The 22,086-nt window shown below is 43.3% G+C and overlaps 1 protein-coding gene across 1 annotated transcript in view; it reads right to left on the bottom strand.

Annotated features, from left to right (window-relative positions):
* The window catches only part of LOC138265532 (arylacetamide deacetylase-like), a 116,584-nt gene that overhangs the window by 29,691 nt on the left and 64,807 nt on the right, over positions 1-22,086 (bottom strand). The window lies entirely within an intron of this gene.

Raw genomic sequence — 22,086 nt, forward strand, 5'->3', positions numbered from 1 at the left:
AAAAGAACCAAGAAGTAATACATACAGTTTAAAGGAAATACAACAAAAACACACAGAAGACTTATGCATGAACTGAAGAGTCCATCACGTGTAATGCTCCATCACCAAAGTTCAGATATCGAGATAAAACCCAGTTCAAACGGTAGAGTTTAATTAAGGTGTGCTCCGAGGCCCAAGTACCAGCCTGTCAGATCTCGTCAAAAAAGACTCCTTTAAAAGCAACCCAGGAGGCAGAGATCATCCTAGAAGACTGTGCCTGAACATTAGGAGTGCCAGGCAAGTCAGGTCTTGGATATGCCACAGAGATTGTACACTTGATCTAAGGACTAAGAGTCACATTGGAAGTAACCTTCCCACGTCCTGCAAAGCTGAAAGTCACAAACAGACTGTTAGATCTCCTAAACAAGGCAGATCTATCAATGTAGATGGTCAAGGCATGCTTCACATCCAGAGCGTGTCACCTGTGTCCTGCAGGAGAAGACAGTGAACGAAAAAAGCAGGGCAAACTCAATTTCTATGGGGAATGAAACTTACACTGCATTTTAGGATGAAAACCAGAATCTAATTTCAAAACCACTGTATCTCCATGAACCTCAGATAAGGTGGTGAGCTGCAAAGGGCAGAAAGTTCACCCAAACATCAAGTAGATGTGATAGCCACTAGAAACGCTACCTTAAAGGTAAGAAAATGGAGATCTACAGAAGTCAAGGGTTCAAAGGGAGGAGACTGCAAGCAGCCAAGACCACAGACAGATCCCAAGAAAGAACACCAGCCTTCACCAATGGGGAGGAAAGAGAAAAGATATGAAACAACCTAGTGACAAGAGATTCAGGTTTACAAGAAACAGACACAGAATCTCGGAAAGCCTTGATGGCTGCCCATTAAACCTTAAGAGTGAACAAAGCAAAGTCTCTCTTAAACCCACTGAAAAGGAACTGAAGGATGTCAGAGATTGAGCAAGATGTAGGAGACAGGGCATGATCAGTACACCATATGTCAAAATTAGTTCAGTGTTTAGAATATGACACCAGTGTAGGATCCCTCTGTAACCCCTGCACCACAGAAATAAATTGTGTTCAGCCGCCAAACCGCTAGCATGAGGGACCGTCAGTTATGGGGATGTGGACCACAGGTGTGATAAAAAATGTGAAAAGGCTCATGGAGGACAACTGCCCATGCTCTTCAACAACGGGAACCATGACCTTTGCAGCCAGAATGGGATCACTGCCACCACCTTTGCATGGTCTTGTTGTGTCTTGAGGAGGAATGGAGTAACGAGAGGAAAAGGAGGGAATGCGTAAAACAGTTCCAGAGGCCACTGAGGGAACATGGCATCCGCCCCAAGTCCTCACATACAATGTCCTGGAATAAATCGCTGCAAGAGAGTATTCTTCCTAGAGGCAAAGAGATGGGGGTCTGACGGATCCAGTCATTAGATACGGAAACACTGAAATCCCTTGAAGATCCAGATGAGTCACTACAGGGGCGACCACTTTCGTCAACACACTGGGTGATGACCTTAAGCAAAATGGTGGGCACAATGCTGCCAATGTTGCTCCTGTATGGCAAAGCAGAGATACTGTTGATATCGCTGTGGTATCTGAACATGCAGATATGCATCCATAAGGTCTAAGGTGGCCAACAAAGCCCCTGACTGGATCAGAGGAATGATGTGCAGAAAGGTCTCCATCTTGAAGGGAAGTTTCTGAACCAATTTGTTTAGATACTTGAGATCGATGACAATCCCGAAGCTCCCTGTCATCTTCAGTACCCGGAAGACAATAGAGTATACTCCCTGGTCCCACTGGCCTATCGTAACTGGAGCGATCACCTTCCTACCTGAATCTTCTCCATTACGACTCACCGTTTGTCCCGATCCCTCGGTCATTGAGTTGAAATTGCACCTGAAGGGGGTGCAGGTGACAAAAATGTAATCTGGAAACCCTTCTACACGATCAGAAGAACTCACCTGTCAGTGGTCGTCAAACGCTTGTAGTCCAGAAAAAGATGAGGTCTCTCACCAACCTTTGGTATCTCACCATCAGAAAGCTTGGAGGTGGCATAGTCAGGAGCGCTGCCTGTAACCTGAAGGGGCTTCTTCAGGAACTTCCCATGAGTTAGAAATGGGGTTTTTGGTTGGCAGTCAGGTTACCCCCTGTCCAAGCAAAAGCCCTCACTCTAGTCAGGGTAAGTCACACACAATCCAAGATTATCCTGTGCCCACCCTCTGGTAGCTTGGCACGAGCAGTCAGGCTTAACTTAGAAGGCAATGTGTAAAGTATTTGTGCAATAAATCATACAATACCACCATATAGCACCACAAAACTACACCACACAGTGTTTAGAAAAATATATAATATTTATCAGGATAATTGTAGGTCAAAACGAATAAAGTTGCAAAGTGAATTTGTAGAGATATCACTGAAAAGTGATATAAAGTGTCTTAAGTCTTTAAAAAGCAAACAAAGTCTCTTTCAAGCAGAAAGTACCTGGTTTGGAGTGGAAAATCTCCTCAGAGGGCCACAAATGAAGACATACGTGGAAAAAGGGTGTGTGCGTCGATTTCTCCTCAGCACACACGGACTTGCGTCGTTATTTTTCACGCGGGGAAGTCGTGCATCGTTTTCCGGCACGTGGACAGTCTCTTTCTGGGGATCGCGGGGATTACCAGATGTCCCGGGTCTGTGCGGGGATTTTCCTGCTTGTTTTCCGGCTGCGCATCGTTCTGCGGGGCTGCGCGTCGAAATTTCGTTCTCACGGCAGGCGTCGCGCCGATTTCTCCTCTGGAGGTCGGGCGGCGCTGTCCTTGCGAAGCCGTGCGCCGAAGTTCCGGTCGCCCCGAAGGCGTCGCGTCGATCAGTGTCGGTGTGCGGCGTTTTTCTCGCCGCGGAACAAGCTGTGCGTCGAAAATTTCGGCACACGGAGCGTCCAAGTGAAAAAGAGAAGTCTTTTTGGTCCTGAGACTTCAGGAAACAGGAGTCAAGCTCTATCCAAGCCCTTGCAGAGCACTTTCACAGCCAGACAAGAGTTCAGCAAGGCAGCAGGCCAACAGAAAAGCAGCAGTCCTTTATAGAAAGCAGACAGGTGAGTCCTTTGAGCAGCCAGGAAGTTCTTCTTGGCAGGATGTAGTTTCTGGTTCAGGTTTCCTCTCCAGCAAGTGTCTGATAAGGTAGGGCAGAGGCCCTGTTTTATACCCAAATGTGCCTTTGAATTGGGGGAGACTTCAAAGAGTGGCTAAGAAGTGCACCAGGTCCCCTTTCAGCTCAATCCTGTCTGCCAGGGTCCCAGTAGAGGGTGTGGCAGTCCTTTGTGTGAGAGCAGGCCCTCCACCCTCCCAGCCCAGGAAGACCCATTCGAAATGCAGATGTATGCAAGTGAGGCTGAATACCTTGTGTTTGGGGTGTGTCTGAGTGACTGCACAAGGAGCTGTCAACTAAGCCCAGCCAGATGTGGATTGTAAGGCACAGAAAGATTTAAGTGCAAAGAAATGCTCACTTTCTAAAAGTGGCATTTCTAGAATAGTAATATTAAATCCAACTTCACCAGTCAGCAGGATTTTATATTACCATTCTGGCCATACTAAATATGACCTTCCTCCTCCTTTCAGATCAGCAGCTACCACTTCAATACTGTATGAGGGCAGCCCCAATGTTAGCCTATGAAGGGAACAGGCCTCACAGTAGTGCAAAAACGAATTTAGGAGTTTTACACTACCAGGACATGTAAACTACACAGGTACATGTCCTGCCATTCACCCACACAGCACCCTGCTCTAGGGGTTACCTAGGGCACACATTAGAGGTGACTTATATGTGGAGAAAGGGGAGGTTTAGGCTTGGCAAGTTATTTTAAATGCCAAGTCGAGGTGACAGTGAAACTGCACACACAGGCCTTGCAATGGCAGGCCTGAGACAAGGGAAAGGGGCTACTTAAGTGGGTGGCACAACCCGTGCTGCAGGCCCACTAGTAGCATTTAATCTACCGGCCCTATGCACATAGAGTGCACATTACTAGGGACTTATAAGTAAATTAATAGTCCAATCAGGTATGATTCAAGATTACCATGTTTTAAGGGAGAGAGCATATGCACTTTAGCACTGGTTAGCAATGGTAAAATGTGCAGAGTCTAAAAGCCAGCAAAAACAGTGTCCAAAAAGTGGAGGGAGGCAGGCAAAAAGTTAGGGGTGACCACCCTAAGGCTGTCAGGTCTAACAACATGGAAACCTTTCCCAGGGAATTTCTGTACAACTCCCTTGGACAGATGATGAAAAGGTTTAATAGAAAAGGCTAGTTTATTCCTTTGATGCCTCCTGAAAGAAAAGTAATATTTCTGCTTCTTGAATGCCTTAGGAAGTTTATCTTCCAGGTCTTCCCCAAACAGCTGAGTACCAGTGATTGGCATCCTCAATGCCGTTGAATGCTGTGCCAAATCCGTATTCTAGTAATTGAAAAAGAGGTTTCACAATAGACACACCAAAGGACAATGCAGATGCCCTGACAGTGCCAAATGCAATCAGATAGGAAGTCTGCCGTTATTCCATGGCCTCCTAAAGATCAGGACATGGCCTGCCTTCCTTCATGGTCTTTAATTTATTCAAATCGGCCATGAATTACTGCGTCACATAGGCCCCATTTATACCTGATCTACGGCCAGATGGGATCCCTGCTAAGACTTATTTAATGAAGTGTCAATCTTCTCATCTGCACCATTCTTAAGGACATTCTTCTCTGCCATAGAGGGTCATTCCACTAAAAAGGCAACAATAGAGTCCACATGAATAGACTCAGGAAGCATCTCCTCCATATTTTTCAAGGGGTAAAATATGGTCATAAACGAGTTATACTGATACTCTCAGGGTCCTTCCATCCTTCCATTCACTCATCAAAACATCCATAACAAACCTATTATTGGACAATGCAGTGCAGGCTTCTTTCCTAAATTGTGGCAAGAGAGTATCCCTGGACGTGCCTGGGAAATCCTCTTCTGGAAAACCCATGTTTTCCTTAACATGGCTAAGAATTTCTGCCAACATTTCCCTTAATATATATTTGTCCTTATGTTACTCTGATCCATGGGATGAACCTTCAAATTAACCTGAACTTGTAAAGTCCATATATAGGTCTTGGCCTGTCATAAAGTGTGAATCCCCTTTTGTGTTTTTCAAATAGGAAAAGGTCTCCAATATTAACTTCCTCATTTTGTCTACTTTCCCCATTTTCCTTCTCAGGGGGTCAGGTGGAGGAGTTATGAAGGCAGCTGAAGAGGAAGATTCAAGCAAACAGTGCCTCTGATTCTGAGACTGCTTCCCCATGTTAGCCTGCAGTAGCAGCGACCAGCCTTGCTTACCAAGCCAGCCAATCAATCTGCGTGCACTGCCACTAGGGTGACCACCAGACCAGAATTTTCACGACTGCCAGTAATTTCACCCTGAAGTCTGTCATAAAGGGTTTAACGGACAGCATTTATCCATAATTTTGGCCATTAAGCCAAAGGACAAAATAAATGAGAATTCCCAACTGTAGTGGAAAAGAGGGAGTCTCTTTTTCTGTTTTCTCAAGGGAGGGGCAGACACATAAACAAACAACAAGCTTTATTAGCAGGGGTGCCTGCTTCCCAGAAAGAAATGATTATGTGTGCACATGGTTAAATCTGCAATCCTAAAAGTTCCACTGGAGACAGGGGTGCAGCTTGATCAGTACGTTTGGAGGGGGTCAAGTGTGCAGGATTTTCAGATTTTACAACAATCATGGTGGCACATAATGTAAAAATACATTATGACAAGCAGGGCACATGATGGCCTAAAGAGGCAGTGGAAAATAAGACAGTGTGGTTTGGTAGGGGTACTAATTGAGAGAAAACAGAGGGGCATATTTATACTCTGCGCCGAATTTGCGTCGTTTTTTTTCGACGCAAATTCGACGCAAAACTAACTCCATATTTATACTTTGGCGTTAGACGCGTCTAACGCCAAAGTTCATGGAGTAAGCGTTATTTTTTTGCGTGAACACCTTCCTTGCGTTAATGAGATGCAAGGTAGGCGTTCCCGTCTTAAAAAATGACTCCCAGGCATGTGCGTGGTATTTATACTCCCGGGCAAAAATGACGCCCGGGAGTGGGCGGGGCAAAAAACCCCGCATTTGTGCCTCTTTTTAACGCCTGGGTCAGGGCAGGCGTTAAGGGACCTGTGGGCTCAGAATGAGCCCAGAGGTGCCCTCCCCTGCCTCCAGGGACACCCCCTGCCACCCTTGCCCACCCCAGGAGGACACCCAAGGATGGAGGGACCCATCCCAGGGAAGAAAAGGTAAGTTGTGGTAAGTATTTTTTTTAAAAACAATTTGTGGCATAGGGGGGCCTGATTTGTGCCCCCCTACATGCCACTATGCCCAATGACCATGCCCAGGGGACATAAGTCACCTGGGCATGGCCATTGGACAAGGGGGCATGACTCCTGTCTTTGCTAAGACAGGAATCATGTTAATGGCGTCTGGGCGCCCAAAACAATGGCGCAAATCGGGTTAAGACGATTTTTTTGCCTCAGCCTGACTTGCCCCATTTTGGGACGCCCAAACGCCATTTTTCACCTACGCCGGCGCTGCCTGGTGTACGTCGTTTTTATTCACGCACACCTGGCAGCGCCGGTCGGCTAACGCCGGCTAACACCATTCAATAAATACGGTGCCCGCATGGCGCTTCAGAATGGCGTTAGCCGGCGCTAATTTTTTTGGCGCAAAACTGCGTTAGCGCAGTTTTGCGTCAAAAAGTATAAATATGGCCCAGAATATTTTGTAAAATGAGCAATATTTCTAAAGACTTTCAAAGCAGAGAGTGAGAAAGTTTGTGTACATTTTTGTCTGTGTATGTAAAATTCTCTTGTGAAATCAGACAGACACCTCACCATACCTGACTAAAAGCACCTGTACCCAACAAATTTCCAGAAAATATATTTATTAGGGGGGGTGTAACACCCCAAACACCCCAACGGAGGTATGCCTTTGTCAGGAGCCAGGACAGGCCTTAATTGATAGAATCACATCAAGCTTCCTCTGACAAAAATATTTTCTTTTTTAGAAGTACAGTAAGGGTGCTAGAAGCTGAGCTGTGGAGTGCATGCTTATAATGGACAGTTATAAAAAAGGTTTGCATCAGGTGTAATCTGTATATTACTGTAATGTAGACCTTAGCTCTTTTTATCTTAACCTAAATTTATATGCACATTTTGGGCCTCATTACGATTTCAGTGGACGGAAAAGGCCGTCCGCCGAAATTCCAAAGAGGTGGTTGCTGCAATTGTGGCTGCCTCCCCACTGGGCCAATTATGACTTTACCGCTGGGTCAGTGAGTGGAAACCACAGTTTCCACCTGCTGGCCTTGCGGGAAATAGCCTACAGCATTGTCTCCTGATCATAATACAGCCGGTGGCAATGCTGTAGTGCACAGGTTGCACCAGCACCTTCGCAGTGTTCACTGTCAGCAGACAGTGAACGTTGTGATGGTGCTGACCAGGGCGGCCCCTGCACCCGTTCTCCACCAGCCTTTTCATGGTGATGCTACCACCATGAAATCGCTGGCCGAGAGCAAAGTTGTAATCCCCAGGGCAGTGCTGCAGGCTGCCCTGGCGGATTAGGACTGCCATGACTTCCAGACCACAAGTCCACCAGGCCGACTAATCCTGGTGGTGCTGGTGGTCCGACTGCGTCACGACCATCTCGGTCGTAATATGGCGCACAGACCGCCGCATTGGTGGCGCTCTAACCACCACCATGAACCTGGCAGTCATGAAACTGCCAGGTTCATAATGAGGGCCTTTGTGTCAGACTATATTATACTCTGTATAATGCACATTTAAAATGACACATTCCGTGTGCTTTCAGGGACCTCACAGCTCCACAAATATATCACTTTTTCCTGCTGCACCAAAAGGATTCAATTCTGTGGGCCTCTGATTGCAGACATATGCATCTGTAGTGATTGCATTAACAAATAGAAGTTTAATGACATAAAATAATGTATTTCCCAATTGATAATTTAACTTTCATTTACTTTTCATTTAAGGTGTGTTTTATTTTATATGTAGTTATTTGATGGTGAAAGATCTAAAAATAGCTACAGAATATTTTGTTCTTTTTAACAACGCCTTTGATTCTGCCTCAGCACTAACTGGCCCGTCCCCATTGCAGTATTCATACTTTTTTTTAATGCACTTCGACTGTTGCTTTAGATAGTAATGTAGGCCCAGATTTAATATTTTTTTCATGCAATGCAGCAAAACATCTTGTAGCGCTGCATGAATATGCCTTATCAAAATATGGCACATTGCTTCCCTCTACCTGCACTAGTGCACAATTTTCAGCCTATCACCCACGCAGGTATCCTTGCACCATGGTGCAAGGGTGCCTGTGTTACAAGCAGCCTGAGAGGCATTTTACTCTTTCTGAGTGTGTTGCAAGATGCAGCACACTGAGAAGGAGGAAACAACAAGGAGAAATAAAGATATTTCTCATTGTTGTGCCTCTCTTGGCAAGGCATACAATTCTAACGCATTCCTAGGTCTACCAGTGTTGGTAAATCTGGGAATCCTTAAATTACATTGGTAGATGTGTGGGAACATCCAAGCTCCTTCCATGCAAAAAATTGCCGGCTTATTGTAACAGAAGGCAACAGCGTGTGCTGTCTTGCGTTATCACAGATTTACCAAGCCATGCGGGGTGCCTCTGCGTGGCATGGTAAATCTCATTCTACTTTTTGTGTTGCCTTAAGGGGCACAGGGGAAACACAAAACCTTGCTAAATCTTCCCTGTAATGCCTAAAAAAGGAAGTATTATTAGGATTTGGTATCCTGCCTTCCCTTACCTTCATTATATACCTTTTTTAGAGTTGAGCCTGTGAGCCATTGAGTGCATGTGCTAATGCATGCTTCTCCCTTGCAAGACTCTCTTGCAGTACCTTATTTAAGCCTGTGGTGCCGGTGGGGGGCACAGCACTTATTTTTGGGGACCTGCACTTATTTATCCGAATCACGGAGTGGCAGAGTGAAAACACACACAGATCGAAAAGACTGCGATAGAGAAAGATGGCAAAACCACCGCAAAGGAAGAAAGGAGGAGCCTGCAAGAGCGAGAAAAAGTGTTACGAACTGTCCAGTTGTGGATTAAAGACTACCATCCTTGATATTGGCCTCACTGATGTTGGAGTGCACTGGCCGCTGGCTTCTGAGCGGAGCTTCTGGCACCAGCACTTTTTTAAAATCACAAATTAAAGTCTGCTCTGTTGTGTACAGTAAATGGCTTGGATTCTGGCTGTTGCTTACCATTTGTTGGCTTGTGAGGCTCTCTTCTTTGCAGCCTTGTTATTCGTCACTGCAGGTCAATCATCATTTTCATTCCTCTGTGAGGAGCATGGACAAATCACTGATTGAATCAACTTAATCAGTGCCCGTCCACTGCTCCCGACGTGATTTACGTAATATTTTGAGTTTTTTAAGTTCTAGTACCCTGCAAATAGAAGGCTTGACTGGCAAAAACGTGCCCAGCAGTACAAAGAAAATCACAAAGTTTTATTTTTTTAGAGCTAACTTTCTTTTATTTTGCGAAGTCATCTTTTCCCACTTTGCACTTATGTTTTCTTTTGTTTTTGCTTGTGGGCGCTGATGACCATTAACTTGTTCTAAAGATTGCAAAGCGACATTGTTTCTTTATTATGTTTAATTTGTGAAATGATGCTTTAACACATAATCATGTAGTACACCCCAATGCACCCATTCCACTTTGCCCTGCTACAATCCACCTCAGTCCACCCCACCTCCCACCAATCTACCCCACTCCAATCCAAACCACTCACCCCAATCTACCACAACCCACCTACTCCAATCATCCAACCCATCCCAATCTCATCTGCACCACTTCAGTTTGCCCCTATCCAATCCAAAACAATATGTACCACTCCAAAACACTCTGCCCCACTAAATCTTCCCTGTAATGCCTAAAAAAGGCAGTATTATTAGGATATGGTATCCTGCCTTCCCTTACCTTCATTATATACCTTTTTTAGAGTTGAGCCTGTGAGCCATTGAGTGCATGTGCTAGCGCATGCTTCTCGCTTGCAAGACTCTCTTGCAGTACCTAATTTAAGCCTGTGGTGCCAGTGGGGGGCACAGCACTTATTTTTGGGGACCTGCACTTATTTATCTGAATCACGGAGTGGCAGAGTGAAAACACACACAGATCGAAAAGACTGCGATAGAGAAAGATGGCAAAACCACCGCAAAGGAAGAAAGGAGGAGCCTGCAAGAGCGAGAAAAAGTGTTAGGAACGGTCCAGTTGTGGATCCTTGATATTGGCCTCACTGATGTTTGAGTGCACTGGCCGCTGGCTTCTGAGCAGAGCTTCTGGCACCAGCACTTTTTTTTTATCACAAATTAAAGTCTGCTCTGTTGTGTGCAGTAAAGGGCTTGGATTCTTTCTGTTGCTTACCATTTGTTGGCTTGTGAGGCTCTCTTCTTTGCAGCCTTGTTATTTGGCACTGTGGGTCAATTATCATTTTCATTCCTCTGTGTGGAGCATGGACAAATCACTGATTGAATCAACTTAATCAGTGCCCGTCCACTGCTCCAAACATGATTAACGTAATATTTTGACATTTTTAAGTTCTAGTACCCTGCAAATAGAAGGCTTGACTGGCAAAAACGTGCCCAGCAGGACAAAGAAAATCACAAAGTTTTATTTTTTTAGAGCTAACTTTCTTTTATTTTGCGAAGTCGTCTTTTCCCACTTTGCACTTATGTTTTCTTTTGTTTTTGCTCATGGGTGCTGATGACCATTAACTTGTTCTAAAGATTGCAAAGCGACATCGTTTCTTTATTATGTTTAATTTGTGAAATGATGCTTTAACACATAATCATATAGTACACCCCAATGCACCCATTCCACTTTGCCCCACTGCAATCCACCTCAGTCCACACCACCTCACACCAATCTACCCCACTCCAATCCAAACCACTCACCCCAATCCACCGCAACCCACCTACTCCAATCATCCTACCCATCCCAATCTCATCTGCACCACTTCAGTTTGCCCTCCAATCCAAAACAATCTGCCCCACTCCAATCCAAAACAATCTGCTCCACTCCAACCTGCCCCACTGCAATCCAAAACAATCTGCCCCACTCCAATCAATCCAAAACAATCTGCCCACTCCAATCTGCCTTGCTCCAATCTGCCCCACTTTAATCCAAAACAACCTGCCCAGCTCCAATCTGTCACACTTCAAAACAATACACCTCACTCCAATTCAATCCCACTTACCCCAATCCAATCCACCCCACTCCATCCTAATTCACCTCACTCCAATCCACCCCACTCCCATCAAATCCAATCCACCCCACCCCAACCTGTCACTCCAATCTAAACCATCCAGCCCGATCCAATCAAATCCACCCAGAGAAATCCACGTCAATTCAATCCACCTCACCCAATTTCAATCCACCCCACTCCCATCCAATATATCCCATCACAATCCAATCCACCCTACCCCAGCCCTATCACTCCCATCCAAACCACCAATGCAATTCAATCTAATTCACCCAATCTAATCCACCACAATTCAATCTACTTTACCCCATTTCAATCCACCTCACTGCAATTCAATCCACCCCACACCAATCCACCCTACTGCACTCAATCCACCACACTCTAATCCACCCCACTCTACTCCAGTCCAATCTTCCCTACTACCTCAATCGATTCCAACCCACTCCACCCTATTCCACCCCATCCACCCGACTCTATGACACTCTGCCACAAAACCACTTATCTCTACTCCCCTCTACTAAATTTTATGACACATTGACCTACGCCATTCTACGACACTTCAAGAAATCCACTCTAGGACACTCTACTCCTCCACTCCACTCCACTCTGACACTCCACGCCACTAACATTTGGCCATGCTGAACAGCAGCCACACTGGTGTACAGCATGGCACAACACTTTGCCAAAACAAATAGTTCTTGATTAGGTGAAAACGATTGTCTTTTGCAATGCTTGTTCTTTTTTAGTTATTGTGTCAAATTATCCTGTGGCGTGTATTTACTTAACATAGTGTACTTTTAATTTTACAGAATTGTACCAAAACAATGTATTCTAGTTTTACAGGGGCTTGAGAAAAATAAATTAATCTAGTCAGTGGCTTAAATGCACTATGTGTGACTGGGAAGCCTGGGTTCAAATCCTGGATTCCCTGCATGACTAAATTGTGTGATCTAAGTCAAATCAATTAATTTTGTGTCTAATTTACTTGATAGCGATATTTGACAGCACTTTCAAGTAATTCAGTTTAAGATGGACTGTGTACAAAAAGATACTTGTATGTTTTATTATCCTGCAATGTGCCACCATCCATAACAATAATATTGGCCATAATGTAAGGCACATCAAATAATTTGTTCACTGTGTACACTCATGGGGTTGTTAAGAGGGAGGGTTAAAGTTCATGTTTAGAAACTTTCACTTCATATAAATGTAAATATTGTGCTCTAATGTACTAAATTGAAACACTACTGTATGTTTTTTTTAATGTTATTGTTGTATTCCAGAAGAGGTTGCTTAACAGGATAGAATGCAGGTAAGTAGCAACAGATTCCATTGTACATTTACAGAAGAACAGAGCTGGGCTACATACATTTATGACGAGTTAGTATATAATTTTTACATTTTTCTGTGAAACAAACTGATCTATAATAAATTGTCCCTCCACCCCCCTGCCCAGTTGACCCTGCCTCACCTATCAGCATAGGGAAGCAGATCAATGAACCCTGTGGAGTTCAGAAGAAAATGTTCTAGTGGGGAAATCTTGACAGTGTGTCAGAGATAGGTGCCCCAAGACTACTGCCTTGTGAGGTTGCCTAGATGTGGCAAGAACAACTAGTACATATAAACTGAGAGTATATGTGTTGAGGTTGTTTACGGGGGGAGTTATAGTCCTTCGTACGGTCTTTAAAGCCCTTAACCAAAATATTTTGGTAATTCCAGCAGTTTTAAGGTAGGCTCAATTCAAAATATTAAATTGAATCTACTTAAAACAGAAGCAGCAAGATACTTTCCAGGGATATTCCAATAGTTTAGCCCAGTTTGCATAATGCAGAGATTTGGCCAGGTCACCCTCCTTGTTAGTAATGTTTCCCAAGCTGTATGCCATAGATTTTAAAATGTTTATAAACAAATTCAAAATCTTACTTTCTTGCCACGAAAGATTGGGTATATTTGGATAGGGCAGATGCCCTTGACACGGTGGTCAAGGGCATTAATTTACTATTGAACAAGAACATAATGTGCCACGTGAATGTAGCATTCCTAGAGGCAATCACATAAAGACCACAGTGAATAAATGTACTGATAAAGTTGTCTTGTATGGTCTCTCCTTCGGTGTGTGGGTACAATTGACTTTTGTCCTGATTTTGACCTTTTTTCCTGAATTTTTGTCCTGAATTTTGACCCTTTGTCCTGAATTTGTTACCGTCCGGTCTAGAATTTGCCTCCATAACAGGAGGCCACCCTAACTACTACAGCTAGTTTAAATAACTCACACCCGTTCAAGGCAAGCATAAATTCCTGCACACGATGGAACTGGCTCTTTCTGACTCCAGTCACAAACCCTGTCAGCCTGCACATGTCAATTACACCATCCCAGGCTGAATACACACTCAGACACACATCAGAGTGCTCCATAATATCTTATCATGGGACTGACACAGGTAGCAGGCCACACACAATGCCAGGACGACTTTGAGACACAAACACAACATTAGGCGGCAACTGCATAATTTCAAAGGGGCAGTCACACACAGCATTATATTTGTCGAGCGCGGTCCGATGGCTATTAACAGCCGTATGCAGAGCCTTCCCCTTTGCTGTAAAGAGCCCCGGCCACGCCATGTCATATAACAGGTCCCGACACCATCCCCGACCAGCAGGGCATGTCCCACCTGAAAATACGGTCAGCAGAGGACTGTCTGCATCCCTGACCATTCCTGATGATCCCATGATGGTCTCGGTGGTCTGCAAAAGCCCAGCAGCAGGAGACCACCCTGTAACACTGACAGAGGAGCAAGTCAGACAGCCACTTTAGTGTACCCTGCACTCCTGGTCAAGAGAGAAAACAAAACAGTAAGGCCCATATTTATACTTGTTTAGTGCCGCATTTGCGTCGTTTTTTACGCAAAATCGGCGCAAACTTACAAAATACAATTGTATTTTGTAAGTTTGCGCTGCCTTTTGCGTCAAAAATTACGCAAATGCAGCACTAACAATGTATAAATATGGGCCTAAGTGCCAAGTTGAGGCTGGTAAATTATAGCCTTAGCAGGAGGGCGGGAGGGGTCAGCAAGGGGTTCTTGTTTTGTTTCCTGTGTCTTGAAAGGGATATTACTCTTCATTTAGAGCTAGGTTGAGGTGATGAATGTAGAGGTAATTTCCAACTGATTTGGAGATTTGGAACCTTCACATATGTTTCAGAAATTTGGCGAAAAAAATGAATTCTGCAGGAAGAAAACCTTTGCATACAAATAAACAAATAGGCAGGAAGGTGCTCCAAACTAGACCTTCGAATACAGTAAAGAACACAAATTAGCATAACTCATGGATTAAAATGTAAAAAGTGTTTAGAAAACACCAAATCTGTGAATGTTAAATAAATCACAGATATGTTTAATGCTCTTTCATCTCTTCTTTATAAGAGAGGGTTAAACATTCAGCCCATCTAAAGTTCAATAATGTAAAAGTCCATTTTAACACTTTAACATGCAATTCCATACTTGGCCTCCATAATTGGATTTATTTGAATATGCCTTCACACCAGAATTACATTATTTGCTCTATCAAGAATATTAGAACATCACAGATATCTTTTTTTCCTTTTTAGGTTTGATTATCATGTTTGTTGCAGTCATTAGGCCTTTCATTTGTGACATGTTCTGCTGTTTTTCTCATTCAACTTATTTAGATTTGTCTCTGACTGCAACAGCTTTGTGGAGTTGTTTTTCGTACCGAGTTGTTAGACTTATTCTAAGAACTGTACCTTCCAACATATTGACAGTTGGGCACAATCCACAAAAATATGGGCTTAGGTGCCTTTTGGAATTTGTACTTTCAGAAGTCACTGCCCTACTTCTCCAATTTTTCCGATGACTAAATTGTTCTCTATAAGGGACATATTTACAAGCCCCTTAGCGCTGCCATAGCACAATTCGTTTATGCTATGGTGGGCTAAACAGACCCTCACCCTGCCCCATATTTACAAAGTGGTGCAATGGTACCATTGCGCCACTTTGTAAGCCCTTGCGCCACATTATACGCGTGGAGGCCCAAAAAATGCCATAGTGAAATCTACATGATTTCATTGCGTCATTCTAGCATCATTTTTTAATGCCTGCCTTAGGCAGGCATTAAACTGATGCTAGTGCTATATTCTATGGGCCTCCTGGAGCTTTGCTGGAATAGCGCCACAACAGTGCCAAATATTTTGGTGCAGTTGTGCTAACAAGCACCATTGTGCACTGTATTGTAAATACAGTGTTAACATGGTGTCATTAATGGGGCACAGGGCAGGGCAAAAACCTTGGCACATCAGAGGTGATGCACCAGTTCCTTGTAAATATGCCCCTAACACATTAACCGTAATTTTTCAAACATCTAACAAAGATGCTAGAGAGATGTAACAATTAAGATATTTTTGCCATTCTGATCGGGGCTTTTTAGAAGAGCTTATATATGTGCCTTGTAGTAATTTTTGTTTGATGTAGGCAGATATGGACATGGAGAGGGGGTTGAGTGTGATTCTTATTATTAACCTCAATCAATCAAACATATCTTGTGGCAAGTATTCCTGCTCTGTCATGAAGGCGAAAAATACATTTTGAATATTTTGAAGGCATGATATGCACATTTTCCTCTGTGCAAAGCTGAATTGTGTTAGTGAAAAATAAGAACAAATTGTAAATGCTTCTTCCAAATTATTTTAGGATGTTAAAAAGTTAGTTGAGATCCAGTAATGTGCTTGGGAAACAGCATAGGAATAAGGGTATTTCATAACCTCTGTAATGTGAAGGACATGATGTTCAAGCCTTCCACATTACCTCTGTGGTAATCATTGTGGTGCTTGCACCAATGTCTCTTTAAAAAAACTGTTTTAGAATATGAATGAAGAGCTTCCCTCACGTCCTGAAATTATTTTATTTTCAATTATAAACGTGCAGTGCAGAGGCATTTGGACTTTTACTGCAGTATTTTGGTGACTTTAGCATAGTATCTCCCGAATTATAAATTGACTTGGAATTTATAGTTTCTGGCTTTACCTTTCAGTCATTGACTGTCACCACACTTTATCAATATTTGAAGAAACTCAAACCGCAGGTCATGTTTTGCTAATACAACTTCTCTTTTTATATGGCAAAAATCAATTTGCACATCGAGGCCCATATTTATACTCTGTTTCCATCAGATTTGCATCATTTTTTTTTACGCAAACCCAGCGTAAACTGGCCCATATTTATATTTTGATGCAAGACCCGTCTAGCGTCAAAATATTGGAGTTAACGTCATTTTTTCCTGCGGAAAACTATCTTACGTCAATGAGATGCAAGGTAGGCGTTCCCGGGCAAAAATGCCTCTAAGGCCCTTGCGCCTTATTTATCCTCCTCTGCAAAAGTCACATTATGGGAGGAGGAGTGCCTTAAATGATGGCGCTAAACCTGTTTAGCACCATTATTTAACACCTGGGTATAGGCAGGCGTTAGGGGACCTGTGGGCCATTTTCCATGGTCAGAGACCATGGAAACAGCCCACAGGTGCCCTTCCCTGCACCCAGGGACACCCCCACTCACCCGCACCCACACATGAAGGACACCTGAGGATGGGGGGACCTATCCCAGGTAAGTCCAGGTAAGTTTTTTTTTTTTAAGTGCCATGAGGGGCCTAACTTGGCTCCCCCTACATGGCACTGTGCCCAATGGCCATGCCCAAAGGACTTAAGTCCCCTGGGCATGGCCATTGGGCTTGGGGGCATGACTCCTGTCTTTACTAAGACAGGAGTCATGTCCATGGTTAGCATCATTTATTTTGACCCTAACCGGGCCTTAGAGCCGGCTTGTGCCACTCCTTAAATATGGTGCCTGGCTGATGTCCTGGATTGGCGCTAGCCGGCGCTATACTTTTTGACGCAAGCCTGAGCTAATGCAGATTTACGTCAAAAAAGTATAAATCTGGGGCCAGGTGTTTCTCAGCTCATTCAGGAGCTTTTATCTGAAGAAAGCTTTTGCATCAGACCAAGGAGTCTAAATCAGGGGATGATTTAAATTGAAGAGGATGGTGGTACTCCATTAGGGCAACAAAGTAAAATGCACTGTCATATTGGCAGAGTACTCCTCCACATTTAGAGATGCCTGTCAGGCCTGTGGATAGCTGTAGTCTTTTGCAGGAACTGCAATGACGGCGGTTTTTACGTTTGGATTTCTGGATATGTATACATTTTTTGATATTGGGGGATATTGACAATGGGAAAACAGGGTATAGAGATTAAACTGGGACTCAGGATCATATAGAAGATATGGGAGACTCTTGCATTGAATGTGGGAGTCTAATACTATGATGCTAGGACACTTTGACACTTGGAGAGGATGAATCCTACATTAGAAAAGGTTCTGAAATTGTTTTAGAGATACATGGGATAAAGAGATGTATGCAGTGTTAAAAAAAGGTTTTATGTTTGGGACAAGGAAAACACAATATTTTACACAGATGTTGGAACTGGGAGAGTAAAACATCAGCAGTGACTCTGGAACAGGAAAACAGGGAAAATGGGATCAAAAGAACCAGACAGCGAGACACTGGCAATGTCACAGAAGGACGTTGGTGCTGGGAAAGGAGGATAATTACATTGTGGCAAAGCAAATGCTGTGGAACTCGAATGAGAGAAACAGACTGCTAGGGCTGATACAATTAATGAAACTGAGAAAGACCTATCATCAACACAGACAATGAGACATAGGAACATGAACACCAGGGCACTGTGGCTGTTAGGAACACTCACTCTGGGCCAGGAATCCAGAAACGTCAGTTCTAGAAAGGACAGCAAAGGACATAACAACAAAAAAAGATGTATACTCACAGGAACAGAGAGACACTGACACTAGAGAACTGATGTGTCTTGCAGCCTGCACATTAGCTAGCATTCCTCCAAAGATATTTCTTACAATTGTCCACCGACTCTCAGAGAATTCCAGTGTGGTTGGTGTATTTTTGTTCTGAATGCACAAAGGGATTGCTGATATTGTTGTATGGGAGGATGCAGCTTTTCTTTTGATACAAGGGCGAGGTCAAACAGCAGCCATGACTGTCACTGGCCAGTGTCTGAAACCCACCGGTTCTTTCTGAGGGAGCCAATCTGATCTGACCGATTATCCCTATTGCTGGGTCTTGAGATATTACATGCATGGGTATTAGGACAACCCTGTAATATGAACTCTAATCCTGTGAATCCATGTACCTTGTGCCCCCATCTTTTCATCTTGTTTTTAAATATGCTGTAAGAGCCTGATTTAAAGTTTGGAGAAGATTGTACTCTGTTATAAAGACGATGGAGTGCCCACTCCACAAAACAGAATCTCCACGGGCCTAATTTAGACTCCGGGTGACCTTCAGTATGTTGACAGCAGAGACTACTCTGCCTCTACTGTGGACATACACCTCCTATTCCCGATGGCACAAGGGCTGTTGAAGGTTTCATCATTTGTCCGCCCGCCGTATTCAGAGGGGGTGAACAAATGGCAAGTTTTCTTGATCCATGTGGAAAGGTCTAAAAAAAACTCCCATGGATAGGGTGACATTGTTTTTTTTATTTCCAAAACAAAGTCCCATTTTCAGATTTTGTTTTTGAAAATAAAAAAAGCATTGAAAGTTTGCCATAGGGTTCTGTCATTTTGATGGCGGAGCCATCAAACTTTCAGTGCACTGACACGAACTACCAGTCAGTTCCTGTTAATGAAAGAGATGTCTCGTTGGCCAGTACAAAACTTGTTTGCACTAGAAAGTAATTCTAAATACAGCACTGTGTACTGGTTTGTGTCATTTTTGTGATTCAAATTCGGCACAAAGGGTTAAACATTGGTCTAAACCTTACTTAATCAGTCTAGAAAATATTAAAAGCAGAGACATAAAATAACACCCCATAACAAGTAACATTAAATAAATACAATTATTTTAACATTTAAAATATTTATACATTTTGTTTAATGTAACAAATATAAATAAGTATTAATCATTTTTTCATTTTAAACTTTAATATTAAACTTAATTCAAAATGATAATGACAGTAAAATAAAAGTTTAAACACATAAAAAATTATTGACATTCTGTCAACAAATAACTTAACAAAAAATATTACATAATAAATACAAATTAAAAATTAAAGTTCACAGTGGGAAGATTTATTTGTAATTCATTCTTAAAAATATGCATACGTTTAATTTCATTTGCTTATGTGCTGTAACATTTACTTTTATTTATTCTGTCTTATTGATGCATATTTAGAATGGTTTGTGCACCCCACCATGGTGGCAGAGATGTCCACCTGTGTGAAACATTACTAGTAATAACACTTACAAATCCTGTTTTAGAAGGTTCCGTCAAGGGGAGGATGCATGATAGTCTACCATTAGGTGTAAATACAAACTTAGAAATGGTAAGTTGCAAAAAAGGGTAAACTTACAAATAAATGTAGAATTAAATGTTCACCTGAGAAAAGCACAAAGCACATATTTTGTCAAACTTACTGACCTCGAATCTCTTACTCAAGTTTAAAAATATTCCTGCATGAAATAATCATAATTCAGTCTCCCTCTCTTCCGTCATTTAAAGGGCTTCAAATTAACTCCAAATCCCCACTCATGGACCTTTGACAGGAAGTTCCTTCTTGATGAAACTTTCATTCAGTCTAAGGACAGGGAGGTAAAGATTTTCTTGGAGAAGAATCTTAGCTCATCTTCCTTTCTCTTGGTATAGTGCGAATTTAAAACCTTTTGCAGAGGCCATCCTTTAAATAAAAATCCTCTTATCGGCGGAAAGAGCTACATCTGACTGAAGCAAGCATCTGGTACGCAGTGTAAGCTCTCAGGATTGGACGACATTTATATCCTTGTTGAATCAATTTGCAAGCTTCCCTTCAGGTATGACTACTCAATAATGCGACCAAGAAGGCTCAGGCTAAGCAATTAGCTTCTTTTGAATATAGCAAAACAATGGACCAAACTTTTTCCTTTATGGTCAGGAATAGGGTAATGCCTGTATCATCCATACTATTATGAACAACAAGGGGAAGCAAGTGACTGACCACAAACGTATATGTAGGTTTTATCAGCAGCAGCTGTATAGTGAGGAGGGGGGAAAGCTTGTGGCTCTGAGCAATTCCTCCGGAGTTATACGCCAAGCTTGCACATGAACTAGTTCCTGTCCTATGTGATCTTTTCAATTCTTTTGAGTCACTCAGCCAGGTCCCCGGGTCTTTGGGCCAAGACTAATTTTGTCATCTTCTCCCAGAAAGAGAAATATCCTTTGCTGTGTGGTTCATACCATCCCATTTAATTGATCAATGCTAATTCTAAGATTTATGCCCGAGTCTTGGCCAACAGATTATCTATGGTGATATCAAATTTGGTAGATGAGAACCAGCATGGGTTTATTACAGGGTGTGATACCACTGCACATGTCAACACAGTAATTACGTCCATTGAGGCAGGGTGAGCTAGGGGAAACCCAGTCGGAATTATAATACTGGATGCAGAAAAGGCTTTCAACTGGGTTTCTTAGCCATTGCTCTGGGCAACTATGAATGCTTCGGGTTTTGGCCCACAGTTTATTACCAGGGTTCAGCAATTATATCAGCCCGGCACGGTAGGAAAGTGGATTATTGTGTGGTGTGGGGGTGAGTCCTCACAACGTAATTCTCTGAAAATACCCCAGAGATGGTCCTTGTTTTCACGCTCATAAATCCTTAGCTCAGTCCTGGTAGTGTGGCAAAGAGCAGTCAGGCGTTACTTAGAGGGGCGTGTGTTAAGCATTTCAAAGCACAAAAATGGACAGTAAGTAATTGACACAACTCAGAAGAAATCCAACACAATTTATAAAACTAGTGTTTATTTAATCTATAAATTTAGACCCCAAGACAAACTGTATAGGGTCGGAGATATTGATTTTAGAAGCAATAGAAAATCACTGTAGAATTGGTATTTAAGTGTTGCATTGAGGTCAACGGGAAAAATAAACATGCTGCAAAAATGCACTTAAAGTACTAGTTGCATGGAACCTTTGGGGGGTTAAGCTAGTGCAGTCCCTCGGACCAGCTTACGAAAATCAGAGCAATTTTACCTGGCCCATGAAGACCAGGTGCTGAGTTGTCCTGGCTGTCGGTGGTTCTGAATGGGACTCTTGTTGGCAGGGATGCCACCGGTGAAAAACATCACTTGGGGATCGAGCTGTGGGAAACCCTTGCAGGGTTAAGCTACTGGAGGCCAGGGAACCCGGCCATAGCAGCCATTTCACTTCTACCAAGTCTGTGGGCTCTGGGTGCAGAGTTGTCCTGGCTGTCCATGGTGCTAACAGGGATGCAAGCTGGTGCTAGTTTTACCATACACCGTGCTGTGGCAACTCAGCTGTGGAGTCATAGCTGATATTGGTCATAGGTGCTGGGCAGTGCTGTCCTCTTGCAGCGTCGAGTTAAGGGGTCAGTCACCCGGCTGGTGACCAACAAACCTTGGCAGCGGTAATCACAGCAAGATGCTGTAGAGATGTCTGGAGGTCCAGGGGGTGCGGTAGCGGGCTGTAACTTCAAGGAAGGCCAGACTACAACTCCCAAAATGCACTTCACCAACTGGATAAAGTCAATCCCTCTGTGGGCCCAAAGGCAGGAGATTCTTTGGTTCCAGAGTATCTTTTTACCTTCAGTTTTGAGGTGGGTGGTGCCACCAGTCCAAGGGAGACTGAAGGTGCTTCTTGCTGCCACAGGTGTCCCTCTGGTCGGGAGTGATAAGTTGCAGCAAAGT

This window comes from Pleurodeles waltl, chromosome 11, assembly GCF_031143425.1.
Source record: "Pleurodeles waltl isolate 20211129_DDA chromosome 11, aPleWal1.hap1.20221129, whole genome shotgun sequence".
Classification (NCBI taxonomy): Eukaryota; Metazoa; Chordata; class Amphibia; order Caudata; family Salamandridae; genus Pleurodeles; species Pleurodeles waltl.